The sequence below is a fragment of the Malus sylvestris genome, chromosome 10, assembly GCF_916048215.2.
Source record: "Malus sylvestris chromosome 10, drMalSylv7.2, whole genome shotgun sequence".
In the NCBI taxonomy this organism is placed as follows: domain Eukaryota; kingdom Viridiplantae; phylum Streptophyta; class Magnoliopsida; order Rosales; family Rosaceae; genus Malus; species Malus sylvestris.
In genome coordinates this window covers 15,631,961-15,659,880 of record NC_062269.1, presented here as the reverse complement: position 1 = coordinate 15,659,880, position 27,920 = coordinate 15,631,961, and the positions used below count along the sequence as shown (strand labels likewise).

The following is a 27,920-nucleotide window of genomic DNA, read 5'->3' as shown; positions in this document are numbered from 1 at the left end:
ACGTTATTTTTGTGTTTATAGGATTTGTTATGCAAAGAAAATAAAAATAGAACAAGTGAAATTTTATGTAATAAATTCGTCAAAACTGTGTAGATCAGCTTTTAAATAAATTAATAAAAAAAAAATCATGATTTATGTTTTGTAAAGAAAAGAAAAGAAAAAAAAAATAATAAGAAAATGATGGAGTCGTTGGGGCGTTTATCTTGTCATGTTTGGACATTATTTAATTTTTAATTAATTGATATATCTGGAAAAGCTGCCTTTGCAGCTGGCGGAAAGAAGAATCCAAGGAAGACAAAGAAGAGTGGAAGACTGAGTGGAGAGTGGAGTGCCCACTGACAGATTAAAAGGAGGAACAGAAAAAGGGGATAAGGGAGTAAAGACGGGTGCGCGCAGAAAAAAAAGAAGAAAAATCGGGGGGAGAGTGGGGGAGCTGCCCTTGGCAGCGTGAGAGAGAGGAAGAGACATAAGAGGACAGAGAGAAGTCAGAGGTCACGGACAGGAAGGCAGCAAGGCTGCCAGAAAGAAAAAGAATAAAAAAAAAAATGAAGAAGAGACGGGGAGAGATTGACGCGGGGAGAGAGGGAAAGCGGAAAGGAGAGCAGCGAGAAAGAAAGGCAGCTCGCGGGGAGAAAGAGAAGAAAGGCTGCCCTTGCAGCCTTGAAAGACAGAAGCAGCAAGCTGCCTTCTCTCTCGGTTAAATCCTTCCAAACTTCTATTTTATTTTTGTGTTAATAATGTGTAAATAAACTTATTTTGGCTAGAGGTTAATTCGAAACCATGTATATATTTGTAATATGAATTGATTACCTTCGGTTGTGATTTCATAAGTTGTGATTTCAATTTACTTATCCGTTCGTATAAAAACTGATTTGTGTATGTTGGTTGAGAGTGCACGCTTAATTTACATGCATGAATTTGATGCTAGAATATAAGTGAATTTCACCTAATCGTTATGAACTTATTTTCACAAGTAGTAAAGGTTGCTAGTCACAATCACGTTAAGTAAATTCTTGGCAAGAGTATCATGCTTTTCATAGTTACGAATGCCTCGTCAATGCTTATAGTTTTCACAAAGTTTAATGATCTTTGATTGTATCTCTATTGTGCTTTTCACGTAGGGGACTTTTGAAGAATGTTTTGAATTGTTGTATGCGTTTTCCCGTCCAATTCAATAACTTAAGGAAAACTTGAAGATTAAAAAAGTGCTGTTCACGGTTAATCTGGAGTATTGAGATTCACAATTTATTGAAAGAACAACTGAAAATCAATTTAGGTTGCATATGTGTCATGTGTGGAGAAGAACCCTCTAGCTAGTCCGTCATTTATCATTTCACCTTAATTTTATGTTTTTGTCAATTCTGTAATTTATTTAAGTTTAATTTACTTCTCGTCAAAACCAATCACCCCCATTATTAAATTATATTATTTAGTTAGTTTTCATTGTTTTTAGTCTTTTAATTCAATTTCCGTCCATTTCAATTCCTAGTGTTTATTTTGATTGTTTTTATTATTTTGAGTCATTTTAAGTGTGTTTCGAATTATTAGAGTTTTTAGCCTAGTTTTGTGTCCTTGAGTCTTGTTTAATATTTTTAACTTTGTTTTTTTATGTTTTTAAGAGGTTTTAGCAAGCCCTCCTAATCCCCGGCCTAGAACGATACCCTACTTACATTTATACTACAATTGTCAAAAAGAGGGTTTAATTTGTGTGTCAAGTAATTCTCGCATCAACTAGGCAAAGAGGGTGGAAGAAGGTGGAGTGGCTATTATGTTTTCTAGGCACTAGAATGGTGTTTTTGGGGTGTTTTGCTTCCTAAGGTGTGTATGGACGAATTTCTGTGATAAAATGATGAATATGGGGGATTGTTCTTTGGCCAAGGGGTGTAAACATGTATTTATAGGCCCCAAAAACCTTAGAAAATCAGGTTAGGTTAAGGATGAAATGCATGGCAATTTGTGTGTGTGGTGTGCAATGGTCCAAGGGTGAAAATGAAGTGATGATGCAAAGTGTGAAGGGTAAAATGGAGTGGTCTTGTAGCTAGGGGGCATGAATGATTGTGTACATTGCATAGAGATGGAAAGGGAGGTGAAAATGTGTCAATAAATGGGTCAAAGGTGCAGCAACATGTGGTACACAAGGCATGGGATTCCAAATGTGAATGATGGAGCATCAATTGGTGCATGTAATAGATGTAAATGTTGTCTAAAATCTAATGAGTGAAGGGAACAAGAGGTATCAAGCAATTGAGTGTAATAATTAAATGAATTGAAGCATGAAATTAGAAATTATGTAGGGGACAAGAGTGATCAAGCATGGCATGGAATCCAAAGGGAATTCTATGTGGTTTGCATGGCAAGAAATGCAAGTTGGGGTGACAGATTTTTGGGCTATTTTCTTCATCTTTTGGACCATAATTCTTCATATTCTTGGTCTCTTTAGTTCTCAAATTCGTCCATCCACTTGGCCCATGCATTTGCTATCCATTCCAAGCCCGAAACATGCTCCAAAGGCCTCCAAAATGCATCTTCTTGCATACTTTGTACTTAGAGTCTGAAAACACACAAAAATGACTTTAAACATTAAAATAACTAAGGAAACACGACATAAATGCACAAGAACAAGCCAACTAAGTCGCATAAATATGCTCCTATCATTCTCCACCACCCTCCAACCCTCAAACACTCCTCCACACTTACCCTAAACCTTTCCATACCATTCCCCATCCATTCTACATCATAAAACTACCCAAAAATCCGTCCACAAAGCAATCTGCCGCAAGCAAGCAAAGGAGAATTCTTGGATGCACTTGCTACCCAAGTTGGAGCATTTTAGGTGTTTTCTTTCCTTTGATTTTAATGTCTAATTTTATGTATCTTTGCTTTGTGAGTATGAGGAACTAAACCCGTCTTAGTTAGGGGGTGATTCGAAACCATGTTCATACTTGCAATATGATTTGATTACATCCAGTTGTGATTCATAAGTTGTGAATTCAATTTACTTATCCGATCGTATAAAAAATGATTTGTGTATGTTGGTTGAGAGTGCACGCTTAGTTTTCATGCATGAATTTAACGCTAGAATATAAGGGAGTTTCACCTAATCGTTATGAACTTATATTCACAAGTAGTGAAGGTTGCTAGTCACAATCACGTTAAGTAAATTCTTGGCATAAGTTTCATGCAAATCATAGTAACGAGTGCCTCGTCAATGCTTATGTTTTTCATAGAACTTAATGATTCTTGCTTGTATCTCTATTATGCAATTCATGTAGGGAACTTGTAGGGAATGTTTTGGGTTGTCGTATGCAATCATCCAATCCAATAACTTGTGGAAAAACTGAGGGTTAATTAGTGCAATTCACGGTTAATTTGGGGCGTTGAGTATTCATAGCTTATCGAAAAGCAACTGGAAATCGTTTTGTATGCAAGTGTGACATGTGTGGAGAAGAACCTCCTAGCTAGCCTTCCATCCATAAGTTTCATTCAAATTCATTTTACAATCTGTTTTGATTCACTTAAATTTGTCTAAGAATTTGTTTACTTTGTTCTTGTCTTAATTTAATTATTTTCGTCCAAAATCAACCCCATCTTATTTCTTTGAGTCATATTAATTAGAACTTGTCTTCGATTATGTTTTTAAGTGTTTTAGTTCATTAGAAAACCAAAATTCGTCCAAGTTTGTGTTAGAGTCCCAAAACTGCCCAGATTGTGTGTTTAAGGTAGTTTTGAGTGTTTAGGGGCTGTTTTGAGTCTTTTGGTTTGTTTTAGTGTTTTAAAGTATAGTTTTGCATTCTTTGAGTCTAGTTAGTATTTTAAACTTTGTTTTTACGTTTTCAAGTCAGTTTCCAAGTGATTTAGCAATCCCTCCTAATCCCCGGCCTAGAACGATCCCTACTTACATACTTTACTACAATTGATAAAAAAAGGGTTTAATTTGTGTGCTTATATATTTCGCATCAATCATAAAGTGCAATTTCAATGATCACTTGGACCTTGGTGAACACACCAAGCTTTCGTTTTGGCTATGCAATCTTGCACGCAGTTATGTTGGTCTACCTTGAGGCCCATTGCCACCCAACCATTTTGGACGTTACAATTGGTTACTAGGTACGAACCTAACATTTTGTACTTACGTATTTGGTTGTGCATTCAAAGTGCCAAGTTGCGCTACCACAATGTACCAATATGGGTCCTCAAAGAAGGATGTGAATCTTTGTCGATCATCATTCTCCTTCACACTAGCTCTTTTAGAGCCATTGCATGTGATCTCTTTATCGCTCATTTGCGGATTGTCACTTCAATGAGATAGTCTTCCCGCCGTTAGGAGAAGATATGAACATCAACATTCATGTAGAACAGCATGAATTTCTGTGGACGTTGCCCACTATGTCTCATCTTGATTCCCGTACCGCACAAGTGTGATAAGCAAGTACAATGTATTCTAGCTTTCAGAATGTTGCTCCAGATGCATTCCTCTGATCTAGCTAAAGTGACGAGATCATATACCAATTGCAAATATGCCTGTAAGGATATACGTACTTAACGGACGTCGAGTCAATGTCCACGAAGAGTATGCCGCTTCTATTGGATAGTTTGGCCACTCTTGTTGGATAGTCTGGTACATCGATGGATAGCCAATCAATCTGTCTCAGCCTAAAGCACAATAGATCACTTGGTTCATAGGATTCACTTCCCTAGAAGATGAAGGTCACGACACAAAATGAATCTATACTCGATCACTATCTCAAATCATTTCCATCTTATGAGATAATCCAGATTACTCCCAAGACTTAAAGTTCTTGGTCCAGTATACTAGTTTGGGTGAGATAATGGAATTGGAATGAGATTATCATTGATGATGTTTTCACTTATATGGTAGCTACTGAAATAAATGAAAAGTGACGATATCAAACTGTGTTCCATTGATTAGTGACAACGTAGAACTGATTGGACAACCAAAATCACAATCTAGGTTTAAATTCCTTACCAAAATGTGTTTTGGACCTATCGTTCCTACACTGCCCAAGGTAACCTTGTTGTGTTACAAGAGAGAAAGGAAGCGTAATGAGATGAATGAAATAGTGCAATATGATGCACGCGTTACGGCTTAAGGTTTCTCTCAAACTCTTTGTGATTTACTACAGCATTACAAATTTGGTTAGTGTTTCTTCATGGGGATATTGATATAGAGATTGACATGTAAGTTCCCAAAGATTTAAATGGACTAACTCAAATAGTTCCAAACCACAGAATACCCTGCCAACTCGTTTAAGGCGTTCACTTACAGATTGAAGCAATCCGACGGATGTGGTATACTTGTCTAAGTGATTATTTAATCAGTTAGGGATGAATTATGCCCTTGCGTGATAAACTATAAAGTCATATTCTGAATTGCTGTCATTGACATGGATGTCACTAAGACTCTAGAAGAGCTTGTGTTGAGTGCATAAAGTTATACTTTTATGCCTTCTTTTACTTAGGTTTTTTACTTAAAATCTCTATGCATCACAAGGTATTTTGTTGTTTATATTGTATTTTAGGATGAAAGTAATGGCTTGAAGAAATAATCTTATTTTGAATATTTTAAGAGCCTAGAATGGATAGTTTGAAGCCCAACTCACCCAAGACCAAACCATAGCCCACAAGTGACCCAAGATTTGCCATAAAAAGGCCCTTCCAGAATAGCCAACTTGCGAGCTTTGCCCTGAAGTGCTCATAATGAATTATAAAATGGGCCATATATGGTTGGAAAGCCCTGGAAGTCTTATTTCTGATGGTCTTTACAACTTGTGATTTGGAGGTTTCGACCAGAAATTATGACAAAATAAAGAGGAGTTGTTCAATTACAAATTCTGATAACAGCTAGTTTTTAGTTACTCCTATACTCAAAGCTGATTGTAATGAGCTAAAAATGAGAGTCAATTTAAGGATATAAATGTGTCAGATGTTAGAAAACTCCTAAGCCTTTTTATAGGAGAAAAGCACTACTAATGCATAAATAAAATAGGCAGATACTTTGCATGGCATTTCAAAACGTATAATCATTCAATTTTTATTTTTTGGGAAAAATCTCAAGTATATAGGTATATACGGAAAACCAAAAGCCCACTCACTGATATGTTGAAGGGTCGTAGCCCTCGAACCTCGATTGATGGTGCTCATCCTCGGGATAGGTCTCACCCATATGCGAAATAACTGAATAAACGTTATTTAAAGCACATATACAAAACTAGGAAATAACTTCTCATACACTGCTCAAATGGGGTGTTTGAATATACTAACATGATCTACTCAGCAACACGAACATCCCCATATTTTTAGAAAAAAAATTCGAGCACCCATGCGTCCTCACGCACTGGCCAAGGCACGGCCAAAAGCGCGACCCACTTGACCCACGTGTCTAGCACACCAAACGGATTCCCTAACGGCATTAGGGAATATTCTGTCAAAAATCAAAATATGCCATTATGTTTACCTGACGGCATCAGAATAATCCGTCAATTTTGACGGAATATTCTCCTCCTCCTTCCTTAGGTCGCCAAAGCCCGGCGATGGTGCAGCTACTATTCCCGAAAACTTGAAAAATAATCAAACCTTCATATCTTCTTAGATTCTTAACCAAAATTCACGAAATTTATACCAACTTGAAGCTTACAACGAGTAGAACAAAACCTTACCAATTTAAAGCCCTAAAATCCATGGAATCTTACCGAAAAAACCTCGATAATCGGGCCAAAGTTTGAAACTCACGAACTGGGAATTCCCGACGTCCAAAACACTCCAACTTTCTTCCCCGAGCTTTGTGAAGGCGTTTTAAGGCTTCCTATAACCTTAAAACTACTAAAACGTTTCACAATCATAAGTGGATGAACAGTACTCCAAATCGGGGTTCTTGGGTTCTCAGGTTTTCGATGGTTTCAAGTACCAAAAATGGTATAGAACAACTCCTGAACTTACTAGGAGTTCAAAGGTGCCAACTACAACCCCAATCTGTGACTGGAAGTGAAGGTTTGAAGGTTGTCCGTATGTTGTATGAAAAATGGTTAAAATCTGAGGGAATGAGGAGAGAGAGAAAGTGTCAACGGAAGGTGATAGTGAGGGTGTGTTTGTGTGTGGTCCAGGTTTGATAGTAAGGGTGTGTTTGTGTGTGGTCCAGGTTTGGCCAACCAAACCAAAAACAACTAAAACCTTAAGTTCTAATTGGGTCCAAGTACTTAGGAAAGAAAATAATTGGTCCACAACACAACTTAAATCACATAACACCACAAACGTTTAAGGGTAAATTAGACACTTCACACCATCAGAGAATATCTTTCGGGACGGGCTGTCACACATTCTATTTCCCAAGCAAAGATGATAATTGTTAACTTTAAATCATGGATAAAATAGTTCATTCTAAATGGTTCTATACATTGATGAGACTACTATGGATTTAACAAGCTTCACGAGAAAACTCTGACTTTCAAAAATTTGTTACATAGACCACCAACTTGAAATAGGATTTGTGCGAAAAAATGCAAGAAAACTAATGTAGTACGAAGAAATGAAATGGTGGTATTCTCACGGATATCGCCAAGGAATCAAAACTATTTTTGATTTCTACTCTCCAAAAGGTTTAATAATGACGGTTAACAATAGTGATGAGATTGACCCATAAATCCTTGCCGATACACCAATAATAATACATTAACCCCATGTTAGGGTCATCAACTAGTCTTAATCCCACACCTTTCCTTGGCAAACAGTCATTTGCTTATACTATAGAGACACTCGACAAAATGATCTTCTAAAGATCAACAAGTCGTCAAATCTACCGAGGTGGTAAGATTCAAACATTAGACTCAAGAACCAAGAATGCTCACATCACGTGTGTGATGAACGCAATACTGCCCAACTTATGCTCTGATACCAAACTGACACACCCCGACCCGGGATGTCCATTAGGACTCTGAATCGAGCTGTGTCGGTCGACACCTAGAGGGTGACGAAGTCATAAAGTGTGATGATGTGGAAAAATGTGAATAAATTTAAACCTAAGAGTGCCTAAATACCAGAATGTGCTGGTGAGCGAGAATGAACCCACTTCACACGTGACATTAGAGCATAAGCAAGTACAGTGGAGTGAATTAAGAATCGTACCCTCGAAATAATCTCCAATACTAAGAATCGCCACGAATCTTCGACGATAAGAAAGCTCATCTAATAAAACTGGAGGGTGAAGACAAAACAAGGGTGAGTGGTCCTGGAAATGAAATTTTAATAGAAACCGTATAAAACATTATAACCTCTCACTACAACACCTGTATAGTTTCCAGAAAAATCATAAATATACCACAACAAAGCATCTCATCACCAATATCAATAATCATGTGATTAATAACCCATACTAGCATGCAAGTAGGAGTTACCTATGGTGACCTATACAACTTACCCATATCTCATCACATATGCTAGCTCATCACATATTTCATCACATATGCTAGCTTATCACATATCTCATCACATATGCTAGCTTATCACATATTTCATCACATATGCTAGCTTATAAGTTGGAGTCACCTTTAGTGACCTGTACGACTTATCCATAGCTCAATAAGCATACCTGCACGCGAGTCGAAACCACCTAAAGTGGTTTATAAAACAGGACTGGGTGTAAATAAATACGCTCAAGTGATACGATCACATGAAGATTGTGCGAATAATCACGGGTCACCTATGAGTCGGAACCACCTATAGTGGTCTGTACGACATGACTGTGCACCTACCTTGGATCCAAGGTGAGCGTAAGGTGTAGGAGGTGAACATCACGTGAAGGACTGCGCCCTGACACTAACACCGGGGTGCAGGTTTATGAGCTCTAACTGTATCTATTGTAACATATACGATTCATGGGTAATCGGTACGACAGTGTCGGAGTTGCCTATCATTGCAACCTATAAGACAAGGTTGGAGTTGCCTAAACATACATGTAGTCATACCATAACCCCATCATTTCAGCTAATACCATAAAATCACCTAAACTTACCTGGGTGTCCTGCGTTCACCTTTGCACTTCAAAGCGTTCATAATAATTATGTGCAGGTAACATACATATAGATAAACCATAATGAAATCTGATACTCAACCATGTTATAGCATTTCCCATTATATACATACATAATTGGTTGGGCTTTGTTCAGGGGCTTAAGGGGAGTCTAACGGTGGTGGAGATCGGGGAAATTCATTTTAGAAATGATGGATTTTGCCACCATGCACCGCACACCCCTCCGGTGTTATCTCACGAAAACATGATCAATTCGTGTTGGTTTATGGTTGAATATGGAAGCGGAGATGATGCTGAGTTGATTTCCAGATGGTGGGTGGCTGAAATTCGCCGGAGGAATGGTGCAAAACCATCGGAAAATCACACGGGGTTGCCGGGTTTTGAAACGGGTCGCGCGGGTCCAAGGGGAACCCGGCCGGTCCTCTCATTCTCTCCTTCCTCCTTTCCCTCCCGTCTCTCCCTCTGATTCGTCCCCTCTCACTTTCCCCTTCTTTCCTAATTGGGTAGCGCCCATCTTCTCCCCTCTCTCCTTTGCTGCCATCAGGCAGCCCTCTTTCCTTTTATTTTATTTTTTTTTCCAACCACAACCCTTAAAATAATAACAATAATAATTCATACGCATCATGAACTAGTGATCAACGGAAATCAATACCCTAGCCTCTAGGGTGTTCTCGTAAATTCACATTTTAAAATTTATAGAATAATAAAATTTGGGATGGGTTGTCACATAGTTAATGTTAGCCTATGCGGCCTTATTTGAGTATGAACACGTCTCACTTGAGTACAAACTAATATCGACTATATCTAGTAAGTATCATTTTAGAGGTGTGAAGTCATAACCCTCTTCATATTATTATAGATTTATTTACATGGATGGTGCTGAATCATAGTCTTATCACGAGTTTTATATATTTGAGTAATATTATATATTACAATGAATTTGTTATGTGTAGTTATGAAGTCGGGATTACAAGGAGTAATAAGTCCCGAGCGAAATGAGAAGTTTGATGATGATCTTTCATACATACATCATTCATATACATATATATACTTAGAAAGTTTGTGGATGTGAAGCTATGGGCCCTAGTCTGTGTAGATATTGGACTATTATACTCGTGGGTTACCGATACTCGGGTTTGCATGCTTTGGAATTCTGGAAGTTTAAACCTTAGCATTATGTGACCAACCCGTTAGTGTGTATAGGGGTGTCCCACATAAGAGTCCATTATTATACCCATCCGTGTCTAAATGAGAACCCTGACACATTGGGTATACATATTTTGGAAATGTGGAAGTTTAACGACCAGAATTGTCTGCCCTCCCCATCCTATACCCTTCTCATCCTCTTTTATTTTTGTGATCACGGTTAAGTCACGTCAATATTTTATATTCCCATTGCTTTTTGTCTTATTATTTTTATAAAAAATCAATATAAAATGTTGACGTGGCTTAACTGTGACCACAGAAATAAGAGGGGATGAGTATGGGATGTGATGAGGGAGGACAGACAATCCAGGTCCGAAGTTTAAACCTTAGTATGATGTCAGCTTGTCAAGTACACAGGAACCTGTATTGTGTTACAGGAATTACGGTGAGATACATGTTTTAGGAGATACATGCTCAATATACATGCACTTGTATTGTGTTACACGAATTATGAGGAGGAGATATATGTTCGGTGATACATGTATTATGTTGTAGGACTTACGAACCATGTTTATCATACACGTCCTGTATTGTGTTACACAAATTATGAGGAAATACATGTTCGGTATAAATGTCATGCACCTGTATTATGTTACAGGACTTATGAGAAAGATTGTTGGGCCAAGAGTGGCTATGAAACAAATAGTGGTGGCTTTGTACTCTAGAGGAGTTACAAGAAGTATTTATATATTATGTCATCAAAGTTGTGGCTATGAAACAAATAGTGGTGGCTTTGTACTCTAGAGGAGTTACAACAAATAGTGCTATATGATTTGCGAGGTATGTGTACGAGTTTTTATATTAAGTATTGTCAAGTTATACTGACAAGGAAATACTAATACACCCATGTCGTGTTGCAGGACTTTTAATGAGAGTCCAGTGTACTGCCAAGTAATATTATGTCATCAAAGTTGTATTGTCAAGTAATATTCTGCTGCAGTTATATTTTACGAGAGAGTCCAGTGTACTTTTCGATTTGAGGAAAGGAAAATTGATAATGTTTCTATTCTAAGGTAGATTGTGGTTTCTCAATATAGGCCTTGGGTTTGCGGGCGTGACAACAGTGAAATAAAATTTGTTCGAAAAGAGATAGGATGGGTGATTATGGGGCGATTCATGGTGGTTGGAGTGTTGGTTTTGGATGGATTAGATGATGGTGGTAGGTGCTATTATGGGAACAGTACGAGGCAGAAGAGTTTCAATTTTTTTTTTAATGAAATTATATTATTTTCTCGTCTTTATTTTTAAATTCTTTTATATTTTTTTATTTGCATAATTTTATTATTTTTCTTTATCAATTTGAAACATGTTTGTACATTTCATTCTTAATTTTATAATATGAATGATTTTGAAACATTAAGTAATTGAGTTAAACGTAGATATGAAATTGGCCAAATTCAAAACACAAAACCAAATCAGTAGGAAGAGTAACACACAAGCACCATTTGAACAAGACGGATTTGGTAAAAACATTATGAACTGTCTATCTATCTGTTATAATTGTTTGACTAAACAATCTTAGTCTAAATTGATTTTTTTGCAAAGAAAATTTGTATAAGGTATTTATAATATGATCAATTTCGATTATAAGCACGAAGTTATTTGAATAGACCCCAAAATATTTTGGAGAGCTAGGAACTTCTCTTTAACCTTAAGCAAGCCAAGTTTTTCTCTATTTTATTTGTATAATTCTGTTTATTTATTTTATGTGCAAGTGCAAGTGCACGTGGCGTGCTCCTTTGTTGCAAGTGTGCTCCCCTGTGATACAGTGAGTCTTCCTCCTGTCGCACTATAATTCTGAAATTAATCAAAGGATGATGTTGTTTCTATGCATGGATCTATTTGCAATATACCCCTTACTATTTTTATGAAGGAAATCCAGTTCCGCAATATTGGGCCTTGTTAAAGTGAGTTAAGAGTTTGTGGCCCACAATTCTAATGTTTTTAAGGGCATTTCTAAGGTGCGGACGAAGCGTGGGGATCATCTGTGCGGACAAGGATCTAATGGTTGAGAATGGACGAGCTCACGCGTAGAACTTGGTGGTTATAGAAAATTTTCAACTTTTTGTATTCAACTGGTATCTTTTGTCTAATGAACAAAAATAGGAGTAAGCGGGAAAGAGGGGTTAGGTGTTGCATGCGTTGAAGAGAGGAAGAGAGGGAAAGGTGGATTGAAGCTGGATTGTGGCTACGACCTGATAATCCTATAACTTTAATTTTGTTTTTGTTCAGTTTAGGGTTTAGGCATGATAGATTAGGGTTGTCTCTCGCCAAGTGTGTTTTTCATAAACATTCACAAGTTTTCATAACTCATAATGGTTGGTTGCTAGAACTATCACAGCTCTTTAATAATTAGTTCTTGATTCATAAACATTCACAAGTTTTCATAACACATAATGGTTGGTTGCTAGAAATGTGATAGCTTCTTAAGAAAAATTCCTGCTTCATAAACGTTCACAAACGCTCATGGCACATAGGTGGTGGTTTCATATATTGTGACAAACCTTCATTACTTATAATGTTCGGTTGAGCAATTGTGACACCACAATAAAACATAAGGGACGGTTTCAGATATTGTCCCAAACAATGTTTCAATATATAAAAGTGTGAGGGATGTCACTTAAGAAGTAATAATATGGAGAAATCAGTTACAAACATCCACAATGAACCAGGTGTTGAACAAACATAATTCATCTAAACAAACTACAAACAATCTCAAGAAATTAAAAAATTATCCAACACCAAACACAAACAATGTAATATTTATTTACAAACTACCATTGTTCTTTAGCAGTAAATGTACATAAAATTGTTTGTGAACCATAAGTTTGAATCATACACCACGCACTACACATTGTGAAGGCTATGTAACATGTCGATCGCCATCCTCAGTTGGTATTTGAGAACATTGGCGACCATAATTCTATCCAAAGGAAGGCCACATGATAAGAACTCAATCACTTTTAAAGTGAAAATACCGCAATCCCCCCTGCTGCACACAACAATTCAACAACTTTGAAAATCAATTCATAGACAATTCAATTTAAACTGACTAACAATGTAATTAAATTTTCCCTCACCCATTGGCTAGCTTTGGGGACTTTGGACTTGCAATGATGAGCCAAGGTTGGTTCTTCATCTCATTCAATAAGCTTTGGAAGGGAGCCAATTTGGCAATTGCTTTATGTGTGTTGGTTTGTAGACATCAATGAGTCGTACACCATTATTCTCCCAACTGCAAGATTCATCTCAACAACAATCCAATAGTGATCAAGGTTGATGGCCTTGTACACCTTCTCCACATCCACCAACCATGATGTAGAAAACGGCTCCCGCTCACAATACGTTTGTCCATAATTATAAAATAAACCAAAATGGTTGTAAAACACTTAAAAAAATTCAAAAACACACCTAACATCAGAATTTCCAAACTTTAGATTAGCAAAAACTTGGTTGGATACTTTACTAGAAACCAATCGGTTGTGTTCGTGGTCAACACTTTGCCTGAAGGAATAATATTGTCCTAGCTAAGAACATGTGAGAACATTTGAACACATATGCAAACTAATAACACTTTAAAGTAGGCATGCATTCAAAAACAATTCTAAAATCCATGACTTTCAAAGCCTAGTGAATGGTGAACCATAAGACTCTTTAAAAACATTAAAGAGAAGAAAGGATTTTGAGATTCATTACCCTTGAAGCTCGTCCTTGTTTACACAAGGGATTCACCCAAGTGGAGGGTCTTCAAGTCACCTCCTAGCTCCTTAGATATTCCTTGTGATTTTCTTCCTTTTGATACTCCTTTGCTCCTTGAGGATGTGAGGAAAGGGTCTCCAAGAATACCAAAGGTTTGGTGTCTCTAAGTCTCCACACCAAGGATGAGATGTAAAGATGAAATGGATGACTGAGAGGAAGAAAGATTGCTAGCTATCCTTCCCCTATATGGCCGGCCTCTATGGAGAAAAAGAGAGAAAAAGTTTCTCTTCTTTTCTCAAGAAAACCCTTAGTGAGATAATGGCTATAAAGTTGCCTTTATACCACCTCACATGTGAGTGGCAAACTTGCAATTAAGCTAAGTTTGCATCCGCTTACCCTAGGCTGCTTTTGACTTTGTTTTTGGGTTAATTTCCATTTAGTTTTAGTTGTCACACAACCTAAACTCAATAGGGATTGTGGACCAAAAACCCTTTTGGGCCCTGATACCCAAAACCAACTGAAAAGCCCAATACAAACCTTTTGTAAGATTAATTAACTAATTAATTCATCTTGACCATTCTCAATTAAACTATTTAATTGCTTATCCATCTCATATATATTTCTTCACTTTCATCCTTACTCAGTGTACGATCCATTAGGTTCCAATTAGTGAGGCAGTGGGCGATTGTTACTCTTAACGATCGATTGTGAATTGAAACTACATTTCAATTCTCCCTTTGATGAAGATTAGCATTTGCTAATCCTCAGGGCTTCCACAAACCATGAGTGACACCTAGCAGTATGTCATGGCTACCCAAGCTAAGTAGAAATGGTTGGAGAACCTATCCAGTTACAATTACAATGCAATACGGTCCTTCTCTAATACAATACTCTTAATCACATTGTTTAAGTGATAGTTTGTGTCATGTCTACTGATGCGAGAATTACTTGACACACAAATTAAACCCTCTTTTTGACAATTGTAGTAAAGATGTAAGTAGGGTATCGTTCTAGGCCGGGGATTAGGAGGGATTGCTAATCTATTCTAAAATAATTTAAAAATATTAAACAAGACTCAAGGACACAAAACTAGGCTAAAAACTCTAATAACTCGAAACACACTTAGAATGACTCAAAATAATGAAAACAATCAAATTAGACACTAGGAACTGCAATGGACGGAAATTGAATTAAAAGACTAACAACAATGAAAACTAACTAAATAATATAATTTAATAATGAGGGGGGTGTTTGGTTTTGACGAGAAGTAAATTAAACTTAAATAAATTACAGAATTGACAAAAGCATGAAATTAAGGTGAAAGGATAGGTGACGGACTAGCTAGAGGGTTCTTCTCCACACATGACACATATGCAACCTAAATTGATTTTCAGTTGTTCTTTCAATAAATTGTAAATCTCAACGCCCCAAATTAACCGTGAATTGCACTAATTAACCCTCAGTTTTTCCACAAGTTATTGGGTTGGATGATTGCATACGACAACCCAAAACATTCCCTACAAGTTCCCTACATGAATTGCATAATAGAGATACAAGCAAGAATCATTAAGTTCTATGAAAAACATAAGCATTGACGAGGCACTCGTTACTATGATTTGCATGAAACTTATGCCAAGAATTTACTTAACACGATTGTGGATAACAACCTTCACTACTTGTGAATATAAGTTCATAACGATTAGGTGAAATTTACTTATATTCTAGCATCAAATTAATGCATGTAAATTAAGTATGCATCCTTAATCGACATACAAAAATAAGTTATCAATCAAGCAGTTAAGCAAATTAAATCACAACTCAGAAATCACAACTGAAGGTAATCAATTCATATTACAAATATATTCATGGCTTTGAATTAACCTCTAGCCAAAATAAATTTAGTTACACATTATTAAAACAGAAATAAAATATAAGTTTGGAAAGATTTAACCGAGAGAGAAGAAAGTGAAGCTTTGCTCTCTGCCTGTCCGTGCCTTTGAACCATTTTCTGCGAGCTCCCTCTCTTTCTCGCTGCCTGGCAGCTTTTCTTCTTTGTTTTTCTCGCTGCCTAAGGCAGCTGTCTGCTTCTGATTCCTCTCCCTGACCTGCCTCTTCTGCACACCGTCCCTCTCCTCTGTCCTCTTTCGTTTCTCCCCCTCCGAGGCTTCACGCTGCGCCAGGCAGCCCCCTCGATTTTCTGCTCCGCAAGGCAGCTGTCTCTCCCAGTCTTTCTGCCCTCTGACCTCTTATTCCCTCCTCCTGCCTTTTCACCCTGCCCAAGCCGCTTTAATCATTCCACTCAGTTTTCTCTTCTCTCACCTACCACACTTACCAGCTTTTAGATATATCATATATATATATAAATGTGATGCACCAACCTGAATTCAGTGGATATGGAAGTATATCATCAGTGGGTATGGAAGATGTCACGCCATATAATTTCTAATGCATACCTAACAAATTTAGCCTAACTTCCATGACCTATAATCCGTGACATAATTCTACCAATAACCCATGACAGAATGAGAACGACTAAAGCAATTTTCGACGAATTTATTATTTAAAACTCATTTGTGCCATTTTTATAACAAATCCTATAAACACAAAAATAACGTAAATAGCTCAAAAATATAAGGAACTAACTAATAAAAGACGAGTGAATTTGAAGTAAAAATATATATAAATATGATCCGATCATCTACTATCTAATGTGATACTTCTCTATATGATTCAATTGAATATGATTTGGAACAAACTTCCTAAGTCATATTCGTATGCTTTGGCCAAAGACTCCCGAATCATATCTCAGAGTATTCTCCCTCCACCATGGAAGGTTATAGATCCCTTTTTGTGCATTCATATGCCTACATGACTAGATAGCTTGACCCCAACAATGTCGTGGACACTCTCAATGGAATGCCTTTAACATGATCAAAGATCAAGGACCTAACCATTAGACATCTATGATGCCTCAGGTCAAATGACTACTTTGCATATTGCAACTTAAGAGTTCTTACATGACATGTATGTTCGAACTCCCTTTTGATCGTTGTTCAATGTACTCAATTACCTTTTGAGCAACTATGTGTTTGTCCCAGTGTCCAACACTAAATGGCTTGAGACTAGTCATACTTATGCTTGAGTTAACATAACACATACTAACCTTAACAGATTGTCAATGCCCAATTGGCAATCCTATGGCTAGGAACGTTTTAGGAATGAACATAAAAGAAGGGTCTCATTAATCTAACTTACTTAGATCACTTCTCTCTTAGATTAAATACATTCTTTGGATTCCCTTATTGCTTAAACGCATAATACATTAAATAATGATTAACAATAAGATTTGCCTTGCATTAAACATGTAATAGTTTAACACAATAAGTATTCCAAAAACTATTACATCAAATGAGTGGCTTTGTGGGCATACTTCCAACAATCTCCCACTTGCACTCAAAGCCACATTCCCATGTATCTAATACCCATCTTTTTCATATGGTGGTCAAGTTGGATTTGAGACATTGGCTTTGTCAGTGGATCTGCTACATTATCGACTGAGGCAACCTTGAGGATGTTGACTTTCCCCTCGGTGGCATATCTTCTGATGATATTAAAGCATCTGTCAAAATGCTTGTTCTTTTGTTGAGCCCTGGGTTCCTTGGCTTGAGCTATCGCCCCACTATTATCACAATACAAAGTTACTGGTGATGTAATAGTTGGAACCACTCTAAGTTCAGTAATGAACTTCTTCATCCATAACGCTTCTTTGCCGGCTTCAGTTGCAACGACATATTTAGCCTCTGTCGTGGAATCAACAATTGCATCTTATTTCTTGCTTTTCCAGCTGACAGCCCCACCATTTAGAGTGAACATATATCTGGAGTTGGAACTTCTATCATCGACGTCAGATTGAAAATCTGCGTCTATATAGGCTTCCACTCGCAACTCTGTTGCTCCTCCATAAACGAGGAACATGTCTTTAGTTCTTCTCAAGTACTTAAGGACTGTCTTGACAGCTGCCCAGTGTTCTGATCCTGGGTTAGATTGATATCGACTAGTAATGCTCACATCATATGCGATATCAAGCCTTGTGCATATCATGGCATACATGAGACTTCCTATGGTGGAAGCATATGGAATAGCACTCATTTGCCGTATTTCTTCAGGAGTCTTAGGTCTCATGGATTTAGAAAGATGAATTCCATGTCTCACAGGAAGAAAACCTTTCTTAGACTATTCCATCTGGAACCTACTTAGCACCTTATCTATGTACATATATTGGGATAATCCAATTAATTTTCTAGATTTATCACGACAGAGCTTTATCCCAAGTACATAAGATGCATCTCCCAAATCTTTGATGTGGAAGGTTTTGGATAACCATACTTTTACAGAAGAAAGTACTGCAGTTGCATTCCCGAATAGTAATATGTCATCTACATATAACATTAGGAATACAACTACATCCCTAACGACCTTTTGATAAACACAATTGTCGTCTTAATTTTGACTAAAACCAAACGATTTGATGTCAATGTCAAAACGAATATTCCAGCTTCTAGAGGCTTGCTTAAGTCCATAAATGGACCTCTGAAGCTTGCATACCTTAGTCTTTTCAGACTTGGACACGAAACCTTCGGGCTGAGTCATATAGAGCTATTCCTCTAGGTAGCCATTAAGAAAGGCCGTCTTCATATCCATTTGGCATATCTCATAATCATGGTATGCAGCTATAGCAAGCAAAATCCGAACGGACTTAACCATAGCTACAGGAGAGAAGGTTTCTTCATAGTCAATCCCTTTTCGTTGCCTGTAACCCTTGGCTACTAGTCTAGCCTTATAAGTCTCCACGTTCCCATCAGCGCCTATCTTCCTTTTGAAGACCCATTTGTTTCCAACATGTATTATACCTTCTAGAAGGTGCAATTGTCACCTAGAAGGTGCAAACGTCAGACATTGTTTCAGTGTAGTCTTTAGGGTCCTCCTTTGTGTCATTGTCACCTAGAAGGTGCAATTCCCCAAAGTCATTATCCAAGCCATACCTCCTAGGTGGCTTGCTAACCCGTTCAGATCTACGTAGAGCTAAGCGTTTAGGAACAGGGTTGTCCATCTATTGATTGCTTGTTTGTGGCTCATCAGGAATTTCCTTTAATTCTATCATTCTTTTGCTAGTTCCATTGAGAACAAATTCATCCTCAAGGAATATAGCATTTCTGGCGACAAAGACTTTCTGGTCGTCAAGGTGATAGAATTCTTATCCATAGGTTTGTTTAGGATACCCTACAAAATAGCATTTAACAAATCTTGCTTCAAGCTTTCCTACATCTTGTTTCTTAACGTATGCAGGATAACCCCAAATCTTAAAATGTTGAAGACTTGGCTTCTTCCCATACCATATCTCATATGGTGTTTGTGGAACAGATTTAGAAAGCACTGTATTTAGCAAATAAGCTACTGTGTGTAGTGCATATCCCTAGAATGATATTGGTAGATCAGCAGAACTCATCATAGAATGAACCATGTTATTAAGGTTCAGTTTCTCCTCTCAGAAACTCCGTTATGTTGAGGAGTTCCTGGTGGAGTCCACTGTGATACTATTCCACACTCTTTGAGATAATCTGGGAATTCAGTACTCAGATACTCACCCCCTCGATCTGATCTTAGGGTCTTTATATGTTTCCCATTTTGCTTCTCCACTTCATTCTTGAATTCTTTGAACTTTTCAAAGGATTCTGACTTGTACTTCATAAGATACACATAGCTAAACCGAGAATGATCATCGGTGAATGTGATATAGTAGAAGAAGCCTCCCCTTGATATCGTCGACATAGGTCCACATACATCTGTGTGGATTAATGCTAGTATATCTTTGGCCCGCTCTCCTTTCCTAGTGAATGGAGATTTAGACATCTTCACTAGTGGACAAGGTTCACAAGTGCCCATGTGGTCATTACCCAATGGGCTAAGATATCCGTCTTTCGACATCTTGCTAATCTTATCCTAGTTTACATGTTGAAGTTTAAAATGCCAAAGTCTAACTTGGTTAACTTCTTCTCTAGCTCTTTTGGGTTTTGAGGTATTCCCGCTCTCGATATAGTGCATCCCACTACTTGTCTCTAGGTGAAAAAGTCCCTCTATCATATTACCATGAGAGATAATACGACTGTTCAAGTATAAAGTGCAACTTTTTTTGTCAAACAATACTGAGTTCCCATCTTGTAAAAGCATAGAGATAGAAATCAAATTCTTTATACATGAAGGAAAATATAAACAATTTGTAAGTTCCAAGACTTCCCCAAAGGGTAGTTTAAGCATGTAGGTGCCTACGACTTTTGTAGAGATCTTAGTGTCGCTCCTAACTCACACAATTATCTCCCTATTGTGCAGTGTCCTGCTCCCTGTTAGTCATTGCAACGAATTGCAGATATGTTGACTAGCGCCTGAATCAAATATCCAGGAATTGGAGCTTACTATAAAAGCACTCTCTATGACAGAAATAGTCCCTTCAAAATTTCATGTCATAAGGCTCGCAATACGCACCCTGTATTTCTTCTTCCAATGTTCATCCCTTCCACAATGAAAGCATGTTCCTTTGGATTTTATTGCCTTCTTCTTATGCAACCTTTTCCTTGTGATTGCATTCTCACTCCCACTGTCCCTTTTGAAACCTTGTTCAAACTTACAACACATGTCAATCATCTCAGAAAGAGTATGATCAAATCTATTAACTTTATAGTTTATTATAAGCTTAGTGAAATCATTCGAGAGAGATGCAAGGAAAAAGTCTTGGGCCATTTTCCAATTGATGGAAGTTCCTAAACTCTCAAGATCTTGAAAGATCCTTTCCATCTTTTGTCCATGTTTATGGACTGATGCCCCATTTGCCATTTTGGCATTCAATAGACTACAAACAATTGAGAATCGTACGTTACCTGTCTCAATGTCATGCATCCTATGCAAACTATCAACCATGGCACATGAAGTGTCGATGTGCTTATATAACTTCTTAAGCTCCTTGCTAAGTGAAGTGAGGATTAAGCATTTGGTTTGTAAGTCATCCTCAAAGTGTCTAGCATAATTTTGACACTCCTCCTTTGAAGCTAGTTTCGTAGGAGGTACATGAGGAGGGGATTGTGATAAGCTCATATTTATATATATTTTACATAAAATTCACTTGTCTTTTCTTAGTTAGTTCCTTATATTTTTTAGTTATTTACTATGTTTTTGTGTTTTGTGTGATTTATCAAGCAAAGAAAAGAAAAGTAGCACAAGTGAGATATTAAGTAACAAATTCGTCAAAACTGCCTGTGCAGATTAGCTGACTTTGGAAGCACGTTAAGAACAGCTCAGAATGAATGAGAGAATGAACCTTATATGCTTGGAAAGCTACGGATGTCTATTTGCTGGAGAAATTTACAGATTGTTAATATCATTTTTCTAGAAGAAGTTATGGGCATTGTAACACTAAAAGGTTCAGAAAAGGGCTAAGCAGATTTGGCTAATAAAATGAGAAAGTAAAGGCACTTGTTTTGTGTTTTGCTTTGTCATCAACACTCAGCAGCAAATGAGGTTATGATTGCACTCATTGGGCTTTGGAGCAAGTGGAAATGCACATGAAAAAGAGAAATATGGACAGCTACACACATGCAAACTGCACAGGTTGGAGGGCATACACACACTCTACATGGACAGCACACACACAACAAGAAAGGCACTGCATGGAGGGCTTGGCATGGGCAGAGAATGGGTGGATTGTTGGCTGAAATAATGAAGAACATGTGTGTGAAAATGTAAAGGAAAAACACACACACATGGGCAAAGAAAAACACACACATGGGCAAAGGAAAGACACACACATGGGCAGAAAATGGGTTGATTTGTGGCTGAAATGATGGAGGTCATGTGTGTGCAAATGTAAAGGGAAACATGGACATCACACACCCATACAAACTGCACATGCAACGAATTGAAGTGGTCCTCTCCTTAGCCTATAAATACATCCACCATTCCCCTTCCTAAGAACAATTTGGATCCATCAAAAGAGCTTCATTCACAAACACAAGTCCCTTGCCTTGAGCTCCATTCCATTTCATCCATACATTCAAGCACATCTCCATACATTTCCATTTTCCATGCCGTGCAAATCCATTCCATCCATATATCCATACACATCCTAGACACTTGTGCTACAACAAGGTGGTGAAAACAAAGGTCCTTGGAGTTTCAAGCTTGGAACTTTGGAGCATTTTAGGTGTACTTCGTTCTTGCTTTCAATGTCTACTTTGTTATTTTCTAATTTTGTTGCAATTATGAGTGGCTAAACCCCTATTTAGTTAGGGGGAAGTTTGAAGCCATGAACATGCTTGAGATTTGAATTGATTTCTTCCAATTGTGATTTGATAAGTTGTGATTGCAATTCAATTATCTATTTTATTCATAACTGATTCTTGTATGTTTATTAAGGATGCATACTTAGTTTTCATGCATGAATTAGATGCTAGAATATAAATGAGTTTCACCTAATCGTTACAAGTTTATATTCATGAGTTGTGAAGGTTGTTTATCACAATCGCGTTAATTGAATTCTTGGCAATTGTATCATGCATTCATAGTTATAATTGCCTCATCAACACTTATGATTTTCATTGAACATAATGATCTCTGATTGTATCTCTATTATGCATTTGATGCGAAATAGATAAGCACACAAATTAAATCCTCTTTTGACAATCGTAGTAAAGTATGTAAGTAGGGATCGTTCTGGACCGGGGATTAGGAGGGATTGCTAAACACTTGGAAACTAACTTAAAAACTCAAAAACAAAGTTTAAAACACTAAACTAGACTCAAAGAATGCAAAACTAAAGGTTAAAACACTTAAACAAACCTAAAACTCAAAACAGCAACCTAATGACTCAAAACTGCCTAAAAACCACTTTCTGGGCAGTTTTGAGAACCTAACAAGAACTTGGACGAATTTGGGTGAAAACTTGAATCAAAACACTTAGAAACACAAATCAAACACCTACTAACTAATCTAAGACTTCAAAATAAAGGGGGATTTGTTTTGGACGAAAATTGAAAACAAAACAGAAACTTTAAAACAAACAGATTGTAAAAACGTTTTGGATGAAAATGATGGATAAAAGGCTAGTTAGGAGGTTCTTCTCCACACATGACACACTTGCAAACAAAACGATTTTCAGTTGTTCTTCCAATAAATTATGAATACTCAACGCCCCAAATTAACCGTGAATTGCACTAATTAACCCTCAGTTTTTCCACAAGTTATTGAGTTGGATGATTGCATAAGACAACCCAAAACATTCCCTACAAGTTCCCTACATGAATTGCATAATAGAGATACAAGCAAGAATCATTAAGTTCTATGAAAAACATAAGCATTGACAAAGCATTCGTTACTATGAATTGCATGAAACTTATGCCAAGAATTCATTCAACGCGATCGTTTTCAAGCGACCTTCACTACTTGTGATTATAAGATTGTAACTATTAGGTGAAACTCCCTCATAATCTAGCATCATATTCATGCATGAAAACTAAGCGTGCACTCTCAATCAATATACACAAATAAGTTATCAATCAAGTAGATGAACGAATTGAATCCACAACTTATGAAATAACAACCGAATGTAATCAAATCATATTGCAAGCATGTACATGGTTTCGAATTCCCCCCTAACCAAGGGGGGTTTAGTTCCTCATACTCACAACACAAAGTTTATTGAATTGAAACATCGAAGACATAAGAAAGATTACACCTAAAACGCCCAACAATTCCACTTTGAATTTCTGCACGTCAAGCTCCTCTTTCTTCTTCTCCTTGCTGCGGCAGAGAGGGTTTAGGGGATTTTTGGATGTGATTTTGGTTTTGGAAGAGAGTTAGGATGGTATGGTGGTGCGGCAAGGGGTATGGGTGGTGTATGGAGGTGTAGAATGATGGCTGGAGTAAAGGAATGGCTGCGGCAAGGAGTGGGAAGTGGCTGGTTGGTGAATGAAGGCTGCGGCAAAGTGTGATGGATGTGTTTTATGAATTTCTGAATTGTGGAGGGGGTGATATGTGCGGCAAGGCTTTAGAACACATATATATAGGCACCACAAACCCTAGGGAAATCAGGTTTAAGCAATGGGCTAGGGTTTAGGTGCGGCAAAGGGCTTAAAGTCCATCAGAAAATAGGGTTTCTAGAACATTAGGTGCGGCCCAAACCCTAGGGGAGATAGATTAGGGTTTAACTTGGCAGAAATTAAATGATTAGGCCCTAGGGTGCGGCATGGGCTTAGGATCCACAAGGAATTAGGGTTTAGGTCATCTAAAAGCCCAAAGCCAAGAATAGAAACTCACGAAAATGGAAACCTCCAAGAATAGGAACTTCCAACTTTAGAAACTTTGGTTGCCAATTCCGACTTCTTTGTTCTTCACTTTTATTTCTTCATTTCTTAAGCTCCTTTGACCTTCAAACTCGTCCATTCCTCGTGCTCCATTAGCATACACAACATTCCGGCTCAATTTTGCTCTAAAATGCTCCATTTCGCACTTCTTTGCATACTTCGTCTCTAAACCTGAAATTGCACGAAAATGACTTTAAACACTAAAATAACTAAAGAAAAACAACATAAATGCACAAGAACAAGCCCACTAAGTCGCATACATATGCTCCTATCAAATTCCCCCACACTTAGCTTTTGCTAGTCCTCGAGCAAAACAAACAAGAGAAAGAAAACAAAACGAAACAAACTAACCAAAACAAAACCTAAACCTTCCAACGTTTGCCTCAGGGATTTCCAATGCACATGACATGTTAAAGATTGTTATCCCCACAAATTTTAGTCATCTTTACTCGTAAGCACATACTTAATTAAAGCCACTACTTACTAGTTCACAAGTAATCAATTAAAACAATGCTTTGAATGTGGTAACATGCCTTAGAGAATTTCCTCAATTCCTTACAGGATATACACTCTATTTTCACTCAGATTATCTAACCCCACACCCTACACTAGTCATATGTGAGAAGATTGATGTAGATATGAAAACGAATGCTCACATATATGTTTCACAAAGAACGCAATTTCTAGAGTTAAGAAGCATGTTTAGATATGATCTCATTAATGGAATGCTACTACTTAGATGCGAGAACCAGTGACACCATATGCTCATACCAAATTCAAACTCCACAAATTGAAACACATAACACTCAAGATAAAAGTTAAGGGTTGTAATGGGGCTTGGGGTGTTGGTTAACACGGAAAGGATAGGGAAAACAAACGTTCTTCAAGCAATAGTAAGCAAAGCACTGAAATTGAGACTTAGAATTCACTTAGATTGCAGAAATTAACTTTAAAACACAAGGGGAAGACTTAAACAACTCCTTAGGGCTGAATTCATTGTTTTGGACCCTTACTTCAACAAACAATACTTTGGAACTCTTTTTCTCAACTTTTCATATTTTTTTTTTCAAACTTTTCATATTTTTTTTCTTCAATTTTTCTTTTTCCACGAAATTTTTTTTCTTTTTTTTTTTCTTTTCTTTTCTTTGCTGTGCCTATGGCACACAATTCCTCATGAACAACACTTCCCCCACACTTGTTTTCTGCCAACATAAATCAAAAGGAATTCAATTTGAATCATGCTTTACTATGCTTTAAGAACAAGGGTATGGATGGTCCTAAACTAGGCTAGGTGAGGAAAACATGGGTTAACAAAGAATAGGCTAAACAAGGCTCAACGGCGTTAAAAACCTACAAAACATAATGACATAGGGCACACGGCATTTTGGCTAAGGTGGTGGTCACTACACAACTTCATCTTGAATATGTGTTATGCAATTCAATGACATGCTTTGAATGAAATGGGCATGAGTTCTAGCATTTGGAACTAAATGATGAAACGCCTTCTAAGTAGCAACCAAGCAAGGAATAATGAGATCATGCAACGACTTAGAAAACAAAGAATGCACAGATTTTAACTCTCCAAATAAATGTGTAGGCTCAAGTCTCACAAGGTTGTAGCGTTAATTCGAGTTCCTTCCTTCAAGCATGTTACAAAAACTGATTTTTCCTTTATGATTGCATGTGAATTCATAAGTTATAACCACAACCAAGCATAAACAAAGAGTAATTCAAACTTTCATCCATGTTAATCACTCTCTTTAACAGTCATGCAATTAAAAACCAAATCCTCATCATTGTGTTGGAAGGTACCCTAAGACACAAACAAACACACAAAAACAACTCTTTTTGGGTTTTTAAAACAAATTTTTCAAATTTTTATGTGATTTTCGGATTTTTACTTCAAAACACACTAAAACACACCAAAATTGCTCAAAAACACTTAAAAACAGCAAGGAACAAGTCTCCAAGTTAAGGGTGATAAAATCCCACGAATTTGCATCTAAAACACTTAGTTACCCCCCCCCCCCCACTTCAATCCAACATTGTCCTCAATGTTTCAAGCATAAAATGATACTAAACAAAAAGAAACACACAAACAGCAACTAAAACAACTAAATAGGCAGATTCGAAATAAACAACAAAGGGAAGAGTTTAGGAACGCAAATCTGGAATTGGAGCAATTCCTTGGTCTTCCATTGTTGAATTGCATGGGTTGCCTCCCAAGTAGCGCTTCCTTTAACGTCGTACAGCCGGACGAAGAGCTCAGTCATTCTCCATTTGTGCCCACGGCACCCAAAGAAATATCATCCACGGTTTGTTCAACAAAGTTCTCATAATATGGCTTCAAACGGTGTCCGTTCACTTTGAATTCATGACCTGTTTTGAGACTTTGAATCTGGATGGCACCATAAGAAGATACATTAGTAATAACAAACGGTCCAATCCACTTAGAACGTAACTTACCGGGAAACAAACGTAAACGGGAATTGAACAATAGCACTTTCTGCCCAATTGAGAATGATTTCCCACGGATCATGTTGTCATGGAAAGCTTTGGTCTTTTGCTTGTAAATGCTTGCATTATCGTACGCCTCGTGCCGTATCTCATCAAGCTCATTCAATTGCAATCTCCTTTGACTTCCTGCTTCCTCGAGGTTCATGTTAAACTTCTTGATGGCCCAAAGTGCTTTGTGTTCCAATTCAACAGGAAGATGGCACGCCTTGCCATAGACAAGTCGAAAGGGGGACATCCCAATGGGGGTTTTGTATGCCGTACGATACGCCCAAAGTGCATCATCTAACTGTAAGCTCCAATCCTTCCTTGTTGGCCCAACGGTCTTCTCAAGTATTTGCTTGATCTCTCGGTTGGAAACCTCGGCTTGGCCATTCGTTTGAGGATGGTAAGGTGTAGAAACCTTATGGGTGACACTGTATTTCCTCAATAATGCTTCAATGGTCCGATTACAAAAATGTGACCCTCCATCACTAATGATCACTCGTGGCATTCCGAACCTTGCAAAAATGTTAGTTCTAATAAAATCTGCAACCACTTTAGAATCATTAGTCCGGGTGGCCTTGGCTTCCACCCATTTCTACACATAATCAACCGCAAGCAAAATATACATGAAACCATACGATGAAGGGAAGGGACCCATAAAATCAATACCCCAAACATCAAAAATTTCAACATTTAGGACAGAAACCTGCGGCATTTGGTCCTTTGCACTAATACCACCCATTCGTTGGCATTTATCACATGTTAAGCAAAAAGTTTTAGCATCTTTAAAAATACTAGGCCAATAGAATCCACATTGTAACACCTTGAGGGCTGTGCGTTGTGTGCCAAAGTGCCCTCCACATGCATATGTGTGACAAAAACTCAAAATTGAATAACATTCAGAATCGTGCACACAACGACGTATAATCTGATCGGGGCAAAATTTCCATAAGTACGGGTCATCCCACACATAAAACCGTGCATCATGCCTAAGTTTATCACGTTGGTGCCTAGTGAACTCACTTGGGATACGTTTTGACACCAAAAAATTAACAATATCGGCA

At 37.5% G+C, this 27,920-nt stretch overlaps 1 long non-coding RNA gene across 1 annotated transcript in view; it reads left to right on the top strand.

Moving 5' to 3' along the window:
* The first annotated feature begins 355 nt into the window (after positions 1–355).
* The window catches only part of LOC126585527 (uncharacterized), a 77,347-nt gene continuing 49,782 nt past the window's right edge, over positions 356–27,920 (top strand). Inside the window, exon 1 of the long non-coding RNA XR_007610567.1 lies at positions 356–766. This is a non-coding gene — a long non-coding RNA (uncharacterized LOC126585527). The remainder of the gene's footprint in view (positions 767–27,920) is intronic.